Source organism: Dipodomys merriami, unplaced genomic scaffold, assembly GCF_024711535.1.
Source record: "Dipodomys merriami isolate MVZ:Mamm:240054 unplaced genomic scaffold, mDipMer1.0.p SCAF_7, whole genome shotgun sequence".
Classification (NCBI taxonomy): Eukaryota; Metazoa; Chordata; class Mammalia; order Rodentia; family Heteromyidae; genus Dipodomys; species Dipodomys merriami.
The window spans coordinates 71,392,186-71,405,185 of record NW_027206290.1 but is presented as its reverse complement, the minus strand read 5'-3'; positions in this window follow the sequence as shown (position 1 = coordinate 71,405,185).

Sequence of the window (13,000 nt, the reverse complement as noted above, 5' to 3'; positions counted from 1 at the left end):
TCAGCTTAGGGCAAGTGCTCTACCACTGGACCACAGTGCCATGTCTGGTTTTCTGAGTGGTTTATTGAAGATAAGAGTCTCACGGAGTTTCCTGCCAGGGCTGGCTTTGAACCACAATCCTCAGATCTCAGCCTCCTGAGTAGCTAGGATTTCAGGCGTGAGCCACCAATGCCTGGCTGCCTCCACAGCTTTTTACCCAAATAAATCTGCACTGTTGTTAAGCTGTCTCTTTGTCTATTCCTTGCACCTTTTGAGTCTAACAATTAAGGGTGGTAAATTTAAAGTGTAAGGTCCGCTCCTGGATGGCTAGCAGACTCCACCCTCCTCGCAGCAAAGTCTCCACCCAGTACCTGCGTTACCTAGGCAACTGGGACACCTGGAAGAGGTCAGATCTGCATCCGCTGAGGTCACATCTGAATTTGATGTGGCCACACCTTTCCCCGCCCATACCCTAGATAAGGGCTAGCCCAGGCCCAGACTCTCTCTTTCTCTCTGTTCATTTCTAGCTCTCTCTCTCTGTTCGTTTCTAGCTCTCTGCTCTCTCTGCTCTCTCTCCCTTTTCTAGCTCTTTCCTCTCTCTTTCCTCTCTTTCCCAGCTCTCTCTCTTTCCCAGCCACGTGGAGTGCCAACCTTGCCTGGTCCCAACAGGTCTACTGAATAAACCTACCCCTTACCTGAATACCACGTGCGTGCTGGTGCTGTTCTTACTCGGCTACCTCTTTTTAAAACCTAACATAAAGGTCTTCAAAAACCAAATCGTTTTTTGGTTTTTATTTTGTTTAAAAAAAAAAACCAGCCAGCCAGACCCTGGTAGTTCATGCCTGAAATCCTAGCTACTCAAGAAGCTGAGCTCTGAGGATCATGCTTGAAGCCAGCTAGGGTAGGAAAGTCCATGAGAGTCTTTATCTACAAGAAACCACAATAAAGCCACATGTGGAGCCAAGGCTCAAATGGTAGAGGAACAGCTCCGCCTCGTCCACCACTGCCACCTCCTCCAGTCTCGGTGGTTCAGCCCGTGTGCTCATTCAGTGGGGACCTGGACCTCTTTTGTGAAGCAGCATCTGAGGAGACTCACAATGGCTGACAAAAAGCCCAAGGAAGGAGTCAAGACTGAGAACAACAATCCTATTAATTTGAAGGTGGTGGGGCAGGATGGTTCGGTGGTGCAGTTTAAGCTAAAGAAAGCCTATTATGAACGACAGGGTTTGTCAATGAGGCAAATCAGATTCTGATTTGACCAGGAGCCAATCAATGAAACAGACACACCTGCACAGCTGGAAATGGAGGATGAAGATACAATTGATGTGTTCCGGCAGCAGACTGGAGGAGTCTACTAAAAAGGGGAACCAGCTACTTTGCTCTGGAACTTTGTTCTTATAAACCAAGATTACATTCTTAATTAGAAAACTGCAATTTGTGACTGGGAAGGTGGCTCAGTGATAGAGCGCTTGCCTTGCATGCATGAGGCCCTGGGTTCCATTCCTCAGCACCACATAAGCAGGGAAAAAAAGCCGGAAGTGGTGCTATGGCTCAAGTGGTAGAGTGCTAGCCTTGAGCTGAAGAGCTGAGGGACAGCGCCCAGGCCCAGAGTTCAGGCCCCACGACCGGAACTCCCCCCCCAAAGAAAAAAACAAACAAACTGCAATTTGGTTCTACCACATCCTGACTATTACAGTATGCTCTATTCTTGCATTTTCCCCTTCCCCATTCCTTTTTTTTTTTTTTTTTTTTTTAATTGGTCATGGGCCTGAACTCTGGGCCTGGGCACTGTTCCTCAGCTCTTCAGCTCAAGGCTAGCACTCTACCACTTGAGCCACAGCACCACTTCCAGCTTTTTCTGCTTATGTGGTGCTGAGGAATTAAACCCAGGGCCTCATGCATGCAAGGCAAGAGCTCTACCACTGAGCCGCCTTCCCAGCCCCTTGCTTTTCTTTTTTTCTCTTTCTTTCTTTCTTTCTTTCTTTCTTTCTTTCTTTCTTTCTTTCTTTCTTTCTTTCTTTCTTTCTTTCATTTTTAACCAAATGGCCAATGGTGACATCAAATGAAGATGGGATGGGGAAAAATACTGGTTCTGTGAAAATAACCCACTTCTCCATTAGTGGCATGCTCAATCAGCTTTTTTTTTTTTTTTTTTGTCAGTGTGGGGCTTGAACTCTGGGCCTGGGCGCTGTCCTTCAGCTCTTCAGCTTAGGGCAAGTGCTCTACCACTTGAGCCACAGTGCCACTTTTGGTTTTCCGATTGGTTTATTAGAGATAAAAATCTCATGGACTTTCCTGCTTGGACTGCCTTTGAACTGTGATCCTCAGGTCTCAGCCTCTTAAGTAGCTAGGAATACAAGCATGAGCCACCAGCTTCCAGCTCATTCAGCTTTTACCTTTATATTTCAGTAAGTTATTTTGCTCTCACTGTTTTAACAAAAAAAAAAATCCTTGCATACCTTGTTTGATTGGAAAATTTTAATGTTTCATTTATCATTGTAAAACCAAGGTCTATTTTTTTTTTTTTTTTGGCCGGTTGTGGGGCTTGAACTCTGGGCCTGGGTGCTGTCCCTGCGCTCTTCAGCTCAAGGCAAGCGCTCTACCGCTTGAGCCACAGCGCCACTTCTAGTTGTCTGGTGGTTTATTGGAGATAAGAGTCTCACGGCCTTTCCTTCCCGGGCTGGTTTTGAACCGTGATCCTCAGATCTCAGCCTCCTGAGTAGCTAGGATTATAGGCGTGAGCCACCAGCACCTGGCTAAACCAAGGACTATTTTATAACTTTTTTGTACACAGCTGTTTCATGTAGGGCAGTCTGTCTTTTTTGTTGTTGTTGTCAGTTGTGGGGCCTCAACCCTAGGCCTGGACACTGTCCCTCAGCTTTTTAGCTCAAGGCTAGTGCTCTACCACTTGAGCCACAGCACCATTTCTGTTTATGTGGTGCTGAGGAATAGAACCCTGAGTCTCATGCATGGAAGGCAAGCACTCTACCACTGAGCCACCTTCCCAGCCTCAGTCTGTCTTTTAAGTAGGGGTAAATTACTTTTTGGTGTGTGTGTGGGTTGTGGGGCTTGAACTCTGGGCCTGGGGGCTGTCCCTGAGCTCTTCAGCTCAAGGCTAGTGCTCTATCACTTGGGCCACAGCGCTACTTCTGGTTTTCTGGTGGTTAATTGGAGATAAGAGTCTCAATGAGGGGCTGGGAAGGTGGCTCAGTGGTAGAGTGCTTGCCTTGCATGCATGAGGCCCTGGGTTCAATTCCTCAGCACCACATAAGCAGAAAGAAAAAAGCCGGAAGTGGCGCTATGGCTCAAGTGGTAGAGTGCTAGCCTTGAGCTGAAGAGCTGAGGGACAGCGCCCAGGCCCATAGTTCAGGCCCCACGACCGGACCCCCCCCCCCCCAAAAAAAAAAAAGAGTCTTAATGACTATTCCTGCCCAGAGTGGCTTCAAACCATGATCCTTAGATCTCAGTCTCTTGAGTAGCTAGAATTATAGGCATGAGCCAATAGTGCTCAGCAAATTACAGCAGATTTTTTTAGTTTAAAAATCTTAATTGACTTTTACTTGCAATCTACAATCAGTCAGCACTTCATAGCATAAAATAAAATGAGTGTTCCTGTGAACTGAACAGAAGAGTGTGGTTTTGTACACTGAGGAACTGAAGAAAGCAGAACCAAAGAACAAAAAGTGAATAGGTCATTTCAAAATTACTTCCCTTACAAAGATTAATACTAAGAGGACTTCCAAGCTAGAACTGGCTTCTTCGTGGGTTCAACTATTAACACATTCTCTTGATTTCTCAAGAAAGTTTATTTTAATTTGTGACTGGGAACTTGAGTATGAGTGATTTCATTTTGGTTTGAGCAACAAAGAAAATATAGCAAAGAGTTAATGATAGAATCAGAGTGGGTAAGAAGGTAGGTATTCACTATCTAATTCTTCTAATTGTTCTGTTAAATTGTGTGAGTGTGTGTGTACACATGTCTGTGCACACACGTATGGCAGTCAAGCCCCAGGTTTGAACTCAGGGTCTGGGCACTGTCCTGAGCTTCTTTTGCTCAAGGTCAACACTTTACCACTTGAACCACAGTGCCATTTCTGCTTTTTCTGAGTAGTTATTGGAAATAAGAATCTCACAGACTTTTCTGCCCAGGCCAACTTTGAACCATGATCCTCAGATCTCAGCCTCCTGTATAGCTAGGATTACAGGCATGAGCCACCAGCACACAGCTCCTTTCCCTCTTTTCTTGCTTTCAAATCTTCTTCTAGGACCCATTGACTCATCTCTCTACATTGCAGACCAGAATCCCTTTTTGCTTACAGTTCTCATCGAAGATACTTGTCCTAAACCAGAATGTGCATTACATTTTAAAAAAGAAGAAAAAGAAGAAGAAAGTCACACCTGTAAATTCCTCATGCAAAGATAGAATCAAGCAACAAGTATACAGGTTACCTTATGCAAGCTAGGAAGGTGTCAGACAGAAACACTCTTGGGAATGTAGAACTCAGCTTTGATTCATGCAAACTTCTCCTCTGGTGGTAGACATCAACTAGAAATATAAAAACATGTGAGACTTTGTGGGATTGTTTTTGTGTGTGTTGTTGTTGTTGTTTTGCTAATCCTGGGGCTTGAACTCAGTCAAGGTCTGGTGCTGTCCCTGAGCATCTTTTGCTCTACCACTTGAGCCACAGCCCCACCTCTGGCTTTTTCTGAGTAGTTTGTTGGAGATAAGAGTTGCCTGGGCTGGCTTTGAACACCGATCCTCAGATCTCAACCTCCTAAATTGCTAGGATTACAGGCATGAGCCTCTGGTGCCTGGCTGTGTTCAGTTCTTGAGGACCGTCTAGACACAGATGGAGAAGGGGTGGGTCTCACAAGATCAATTGATCCAGTCGCCCACATGCAGGCTGTTCCCTCATCTGTGAAGCTGGACTGGTGCTAATGTCTTAACTCTTAGAATACTGGGAAAGGCACAATGAGAAAGTACTGACACAGGTCAGGTCCAAGTGTGCAATAAAAGTGCTTGATTTATGGGGCTGGGAAGGTGGCTCAGTGGTAGAGCGCTTGCCTTGCATGCATGAGGCCCTGGTTCAATTCCTCAGCACCACATAAGCAAAAAGAAAAAAGCCGGAAGTGGCGCTGTGGCTCAAGTGGTAGAGCGCTAGCCTTGAGCTGAAGAGCTGAGGGACAGTGCCCAGGCCCAGAGTTCAGGCCCCACAACCGGACTCCCCACAAAAAAAAAAAAAAAGTGCTTGATTTAGCCGGGTGCCGGTAGCTCACACCTGTAATCCTAGCTGAAATCTGAGGATTGTGGTTCAAAGCCAGCCCAGGTAAGAAAGTCCGTAAGACTCTTGTCTCCAATAAACCAATAGAAAACTGGAAGTGGTGCTGTGACTCAAGCGGTAGCTGACAGACAGCACCCAGGCCCAGAATTCAAGCCCCATGACCAAAAAAAAAAAGTGCTTGATTTTTCAGATCAAGCAACTGTACCCCAGAATGGTTAGGTGACTAACGAGATCAGCTAGTAACTAGCAGCAGTAGGATTCAAATCAAACCAGCTCAACTCCAGAATTCTCTCACTCTTCATAGTTCAGCCAGTGTCTTTTAAGAAACCATGCATTGATTGATATAGACAAGATAATCCTAGGTAGTGCCATAAATAGTCATGTGAAAACTTCATTGCATTAGGTTCTGGTAGCTCATGCCTGTGGTACTCAGGAGTCTGAGATCAGAAGATGGAGGTTCAAAGATAGCCTAGGCAGAAAAATCTGAGAGACTCTTATGTCCAAGTAACCAGATGTTTCTTAATACATATACCACAACCAGTGGATAGCTAACATATTGAGCTTTGCTTTATGCTTTATATTCCCTTATAAACTGTAATATTTAGTAAAAAGGACAAGAGGAGCTGGGTGTTGGTGGCCCATGCCTATAATCCTAGCTACTCAGGAGGTTGAAATCTGTGGATCACAGTTCAAAGCTCAGACAGGAAAGTCGGTGAGACACTCATCTCCAATAAACTACTCAGAAAAAGCCAGAAATGGCTCTGTGGCTCAAGTGGTAGAGTGCTACCCTTGAGTACAAAGAGTCTCAAGGATAGTGCCCAGGCCCTGAGTTCAAGCCCAGGACCAGCCCAAACAAAACAAAACAAAGACAAAAGGAAGCAAGGAGGAGGGAGAACAGCAGCTCTCTCCTTATTTGTGTACTTGCCCCAAATGATTAGTGGGCTCTGGGACCTGAGCAAGGATAAGTTAAAGATACTTATCCTAACAAAACAAACATGACCTTAGGGAAATGATTCTTTTCGGTACAAATGTGTCTTAAAATACAATATCTCGGGGCTGGGAAGGTGACTCGGTGGTAGAGTGTTTGCCTTACATGCATGAGGCCCTGGGTTCGATTCCTCAGCACCACATAAGCAGAAAAAGCTGGAAGTGGCGCTGTGGCTCAATTGGTGGAGTGCTAGCTTGAGCTGAAGAGCTGAGGGACAGTGCCTAGGCCCAGAGTTCAGGCCCCATGACCTATTATATATATATATATATATCAGCCTAGTGCTGGTGGCACATGCCTGTAATCCTATCTACTCTGGAGGCTGAGATCTAAGGATTGAGATTGGAAGACTCTTATCTTCAATTACTCACCAAAAAGCCAGAAGTGGATCAAGTGGTAAAACACTAACCTTGAGGGGAAAAAAAATAAGAGACAGCATCCAGGCAATAAGTTCAGCCGTAATATGGGCATGTGTGTGTTCACATGTGTGTGCACACATACACACATACATACATGTGTGCATACATACAAAAGAAAGTGTTCCTAAACGATTATGGTGGTGGTTGTACAACTCTATGAATGCATTAAATAAAAGCATTGGCAGGCTGGGAATGTGGTTTAGTGGTAGAGTGCTTGCCTCCCATGCATGAAGCCCTGGGTTCAATTCCTCAGTACCATTTAAACAGAAAAAGCCAGGAGTAGCCCTATGGCTATAGTGGTAGAGTGCTATCCTTGAGCAAACAGAAGCTCAGGGACAGTGCCTAGGCCCTGACCTCAAGCCCAGAACTGGAAAAAATGAATACATGATAATAAATAAACATTGGCTTGTGTACTTGAAATGGGTGAATTATATGATGCCCAATTTCTATCTCAAAAATGCTATTTTTGAGTGGCTGGGAAGGTGGCTCAGTGGTAGAGTGCTTGCCTTGTATGCATGAGGCCCTGGGTTCTATTCCTCCGCACCACATAAGCAGAAAAAGTGGCGCTGTGGCTCAAGTGGTAGAGCACTAGCCTTGAGCTGAAGTGCTGAGGGGCAGTGCCCAGGCTCAGAGTTCAGGCCCAAGACCAGACCCAAAATAAAAAAAAAAAAAATGCTGGGAAGGTGGCTCAGTGGTAGAGTGCTTGCCTTGCATGCATGAGGTCTTGGGTTCTATTCCTCAGCACCACATAAGCAGAAAAAGCCAGAAGTGGCACTGTAGCTCAAATGGTAGAGTGCTTGCTTTGAGCTGAAGAGCTGAGGGACAGTGCCCAGGCCCAGAGTTCAGGCTCCATGACCAACACACACACACACACACACACACACACACACACACACACACACACATGCTTTTTTTGAAAAACCATTTTTAGTTGCAAATAAAAGAAACCAACTCAGTTCTCTTCAGTTTCCTCTTCAGTGTGAAGAGGAGAAGAATTTATGAATGGCTGTTAGCAGCTCACAGAGTCTCAATGAGAACCACAGCACAATGCTGGGAATTCTATACCACTAGGAACAACTCCCAAAGTCTCCCTGAGGAGTCAGGTGGGAGACACTAGAGTGATTAGATTATGCCCCAGATACTGTAGCTAGTTCTGCCCACTCTGAGTTCTGGATGCTAGTGGTAACTGCCATCCTTCTTCTGCCTCAGTTTCCTCATTCATGAGATGGAAACATTGTGCGAGTATTATAGGGGCTTTAATATTTTACACACACGTTCAATCATGTGTCAGGCACATTGCTAAGTGCTGATTCCATTAGGTTAGAAGGCTTACAATGGCACAGTCATGTGGCATCTGACAGGACTTGGTGTAGAATTCAGGTAAGATACTCTCAGTTTCCAAGGAAATCTTGGAGGAAACTTGACAGGAAATGCCAGCTGCAATGGCAGATTGGGGCCCAGAATCAGAGAATTGTGGGGTTAAAAAACTTATTGTAACAAGAATGTGTTATATAAGTAGAAACGCTACCATCTCCTTATCTTATTTCATTTTCATAATTTGCACAGGGCAAGAAGTGAGAGAGCCAGAAATATTAAGGATCAACTCTGCCTTTGGCAGCTTTCCAGCTGCAGAGTCTTGGCCCAGTGAGTGAGTGATTTCATGTCTCTGAGCCTTGGTATCCTCATCTACAAATGGAAATAGTTATGAGAGGCCATGAGTTGCGAATAGGAGGGGGCATGTGCCATCTGGGAATAGAGTGAGTACTTGATCAAGGCAAGAGAAGTCGATGCTGCTGGTTACAATCCAGGTGAGAAGAAGACACAGCCTTTGATGGGCTGAACCTTTATAAACAGCAGTTTCTGGAACTATAAATTCAGCCAGAGTGGGACAGGTTCTGAAAGAGGCAGTTCAAGGTGAGGAGGAGTCCATTATAGTTGGCACAATGCAATAGTTAGAAGGGAAAGGGGCCACCCAGGCCAGCTTTTGACACCAGGGCTGCCTGACAGCAGCCAAGCCCCAGAGGTTGAACTCATTGACTCATAGAAGAACAATGGCTAGATCCAAGATCTGAGTTAGAGCTACTGTCATGGACTCACTCTAACATGGCTGTGTGACCTTAGGAAAGTTTCTCCTTTTCTCTGACCTTTCATATTCTGTGAAAGGACTGATTACTTTAGCTCCTTGCTTTTCCTTCATTTGTTTGAGATAGGATCTCCCAATGTTCTCCTGGCTGGCCTCAAACTTGTAGTCTTCCTGTCAGTATCTGCGATTACAGGTGTGCATCTCCGCTAAGTTTGAGTCTTTTTTTCTTCCCAACCTTCTCCTCCGTCTTTGATCTCTCTAGGGCTATAAATCCATTGGCTCTGACATACTGTCCACCTGTTTCTCCTCTTTCACATACCTGTCAGGCTGGATTCTTGCTTCATCATTGTGATCAGTTCCTGGCCTCACCCTCTTCTGGATAATCCACAACTCAGGATCTGGCAGCTTTGTTAAACCCAGATGGAAAAAGAATATCTCTTAGCTATATTTCACTTGAGATTCATGTTCAGAAATCCCCATAAAGCCTCCACTATCTCACCCCTAACTAATTCTTGATCATATTTCAGTATTTTTGTTATTGTTAATGTTGGCATAGTAATTTTAGAACTATGGTATGTGGTACATTTTTTTTTTGGGGGGGGTCCGATCATGGGGCCTGAACTCTGGGCCTGGGCACTGTTCTCAGCTCTTCAGCTCAAGGCTAGCACTCTACCACTTGAGCCATAGTGCCACTTCCAGCTTTTTTTCTGCTCATGTGGTGCTGAGGAATCGAACCCAGGGCCTCAGGCATGCAAGGCAAGCACTCTACCACTGAGCTACCTTCCCAGCCCAGTGGTACATTTTGTATGTACATGGTGAGATAGTGGAAATCAGTAAATATGCTGTTATTAGTACTGAATATTCTCCATTAAGAAAAGAAGTTGAGGGCTGGGAAGGTGGCTCAGTGGTAGAGCGCTTGCCTTGCATGCTCGAGGCCCTGGGTTCGATTCCTCAGCACCACATAAGCAAAATGAAAAAAGCCGGAAGTGGCGCTGTGGCTCAAGTGGTAGAGTGCTAGCCTTGAGCTGAAGAGCTGAGGGACAGGGCCCAGGCCCAGAGTTCAGGCCCCACGACCGGACTCAAAAAAAAAAAAAAAGAAAAGAAGTTGAGCCAGGCACAGGTGACTCATGCCTGTAATCCTAGCTACTCAGGAGGCTGAGATCTGAGGATCATGATTCAAAACCAACCTGAACAGGAAAAGTCTGAACAGTAAAGTGGCGCTGTGGCTCAAGTGATAGTATGCTTGCCTTGAGCTGAAGAGCTGGGGGACAGTGCCCAGGCCCAGAGTTCAAGCCCAACGACTGACAAAAAAGAAAAAGAAAAAGAAAAAGAAAAAAAGAAATTGAGCATTGTAGCACTGCCTGCAATCACAATACATGGAAACTTAGGCAGGAGAATCAAGAATTTGAGGCCAAGCCGGGCGCTGGTGGCTCACGCCTGTAATCCTAGCTACTCAGGAGGCTGAGATCTGAGGATCGCGGTTCAAAGCCAGCCCCGGCAGGAGAGACCGTGAGACTCCTATCTCCAATAAACCACCAGAAAATGGAAGTGGCGCTGTAGCTCAAGTGGTAGAGCGCTCGCCTTGAGCTGAAGAGCTTAGGGACAGCACCCAGGCCCAGAGTTCAAGCTCCACGACCGACAAAAAAAAAAAAAAAAAAAGAATTTGAGGCCAGCTTGGGTCTTTTTGCTGTCATTTGGAGATAAGAGTCTCACAGACTTTTCTGCCCAGGTTGGATGCTCTCAAGAAAAAAAAATGGAAAAAAATAATAAATGTGGGGCTGGGAAGGTGGTTCAGTATAATAGTGCTTGCCTTGCATGCATGAGACCCTGGGTTCGATTCTTCAGCCCCACAAAAGCAGAAAAAGTAGCATTGTGGCTCAAGTGGTAGAGCAGTAGCCTTGAGCTGAAGAGCTGAGGGACAGCGCCCAGGCCCAGTGTTCAGGCCTCATGACCGACAAAAATAAATAAATAAATAAATAAATAAATAAATCTATCTTAGAAATTTGAAATAATAGTATAATCCCATGGTGTGTGTGTACATATATATATAATACATATTATATGTATGTATTGTGTATATTATGTATGTATATATTATACATATATCCATATATTTCATATATAATCCCATGGTGTGTGTATATATATAATACATATTATATGTATGTATTGTGTATATTATGTATGTGTATATTATACATATATCCATATATTTCATATATATGTGGCACGTGAGTGCACATATACATATATGTATGTGTCTATATATGTGTATATTTCATTTTCTTCCTTATATTTATCCAGTGAAAGGAAGGGCTTGGAAGTGATAAAAATCCAAGAGTAATAAGCAAATCATAGTCTTTAAATACCCTCCCTTATTAAAAGTGACCAAGACATTGTTGAGAAATGACTGACTCTAGAGCTTGGGAGAAAAAAAAGTATAAGGAGAGCCTAGAACATATTGTTATGCCAAAAAATATGAATGGCTCAAATTAATAAGAGTGAGTCAGAAGAAATCAAAGCCAGCTTGAAAGGGTTTCTGCTGCCTCAATTTGGGGCAATTTGAATAGCGACAACAAGAAGACAAATATAAAAAATCAGAAATGGGGCTGGGAAGATGGCTCAGTGATAGAGTATTTTTCTTGCATGCATGAGGTCTTGGGTTTGATTCCTCCGCACCACATAAGCAGAAAAAGCTGGAAGTGGTGCTGTGGCTCAAGTGGTAGAGTGCTAGCCTTGAGCTGAAGAGCTGATGGACAGTGTCCAGGCCCAGAATTCAGGCCCCACGACCAACAATAAATAAATAAATAAATAAATAAATAAATAAATAAAATGTAAAATATAAAATAAGAATGCATGAGCTTATAGTATATATATATTGAGAGATGGACAGAGACAGAGACCAAGAGACAGAAAAAGACCCCTCTGCTACTTGAAGAACCTAAACTCATCCTAAGAAAAAGCACTCTTCCATACAGAAGAGTGAGGGCTGGGATGTAGCTCAGTGGCAAAGCGCTTGCCTAGCAAGTGCAACGTCCTAGGTTCGATCCCCAGTACCAAAAGAGAAAAGGCAAAAAAAATACAGTTAAAAAAAAAAACATACAGAAGAGTGACATCAACAAATGTAGGAAGATGGACATCTATGGCTCATTTTTTTTTTTTTTTGTCAGTTGTGGGGCTTGAACTCAGGGAATGGGATTGTCTCTGAGCTCTTTTGCTCAAGGCTAGCACTCTACCACTTGGAGCCACAGCTTCACTCCTGGTTTTTGAGTAGTGAATAGGAGATAAGATTCTCATGGGACTTCCCTGCCTGGGCTGGTTTTGAACTGTGATCCTCAGATCTCAGGCTCCTCAGTAGCCTCGATTATAGGCTTGAGCCACCATCATCCACCATTGGCTCATACTTTTTTTTTTTTTTTTTTGTCAGTTGTGGGGCTTGAACTCTGGGCCTGGGCGCTGTCCCTCCGCTCTTCAGCTCAAGGCAAGCGCTCTACCACTTGAGCTACAGTGCCACTTGCGGTTTTCTGGTGGTTTATTGGAGACAGGAGTCTCACGGTCTTTCCTGCCCGGGCTGGCTTTGAACCTCTATCCTCAGATCTCAGCCTCCTGAGTAGCTAGGATTACAGGCATGAACCACCTTCTCACGGCAAGTTCATACCTTTAATCCTAGGTACTCAGAAGGCTGAGATTTGAGAATTCCAGCCTAGGAAGGAAAGTTGGTGAGACTCTTACCTCCAATTAACAGCAAAAATCCAGAAGTATAACTGTGGCTCATGTGGTAGAGCACTAGCATTGAACAGAAAAAGCTGAAGGACGACAGCACCCAGGCTCTGAATTCAAGCCCTACTACAAACACAGAAAAAAATAAATTATTTGAGGGATGGGAGTGTGGCTCAAGTGGTATGGTAGGTTTGCCTAATGTGTATAAAGTCCTGGAACCAATCCCCAGAAATGCAATAATTAGAAATAATTTATCTTCAATTGGCTTTGGTCATAAAAGAAGATATTGGGACATTTCGCCAAATACTTCTGCCACCCTCTCCGGCCCCCCCCCCCCAAGTGATTAGGAATGTCTTTTATTTCCTTCTCCCCTCAATGACCTGTAGGTAAATTCCACAATCTCTAGCAGATGAAAAAAGTATGACTCCAGAGGTTGACTGACTTTTCAAAGGGCAAATCCATAGCAAGGTTAAAATTTAAACCTGTTTCTTGGAGACAGAATACGGAGCAAAGCATTCCCTTGTTGGATAGC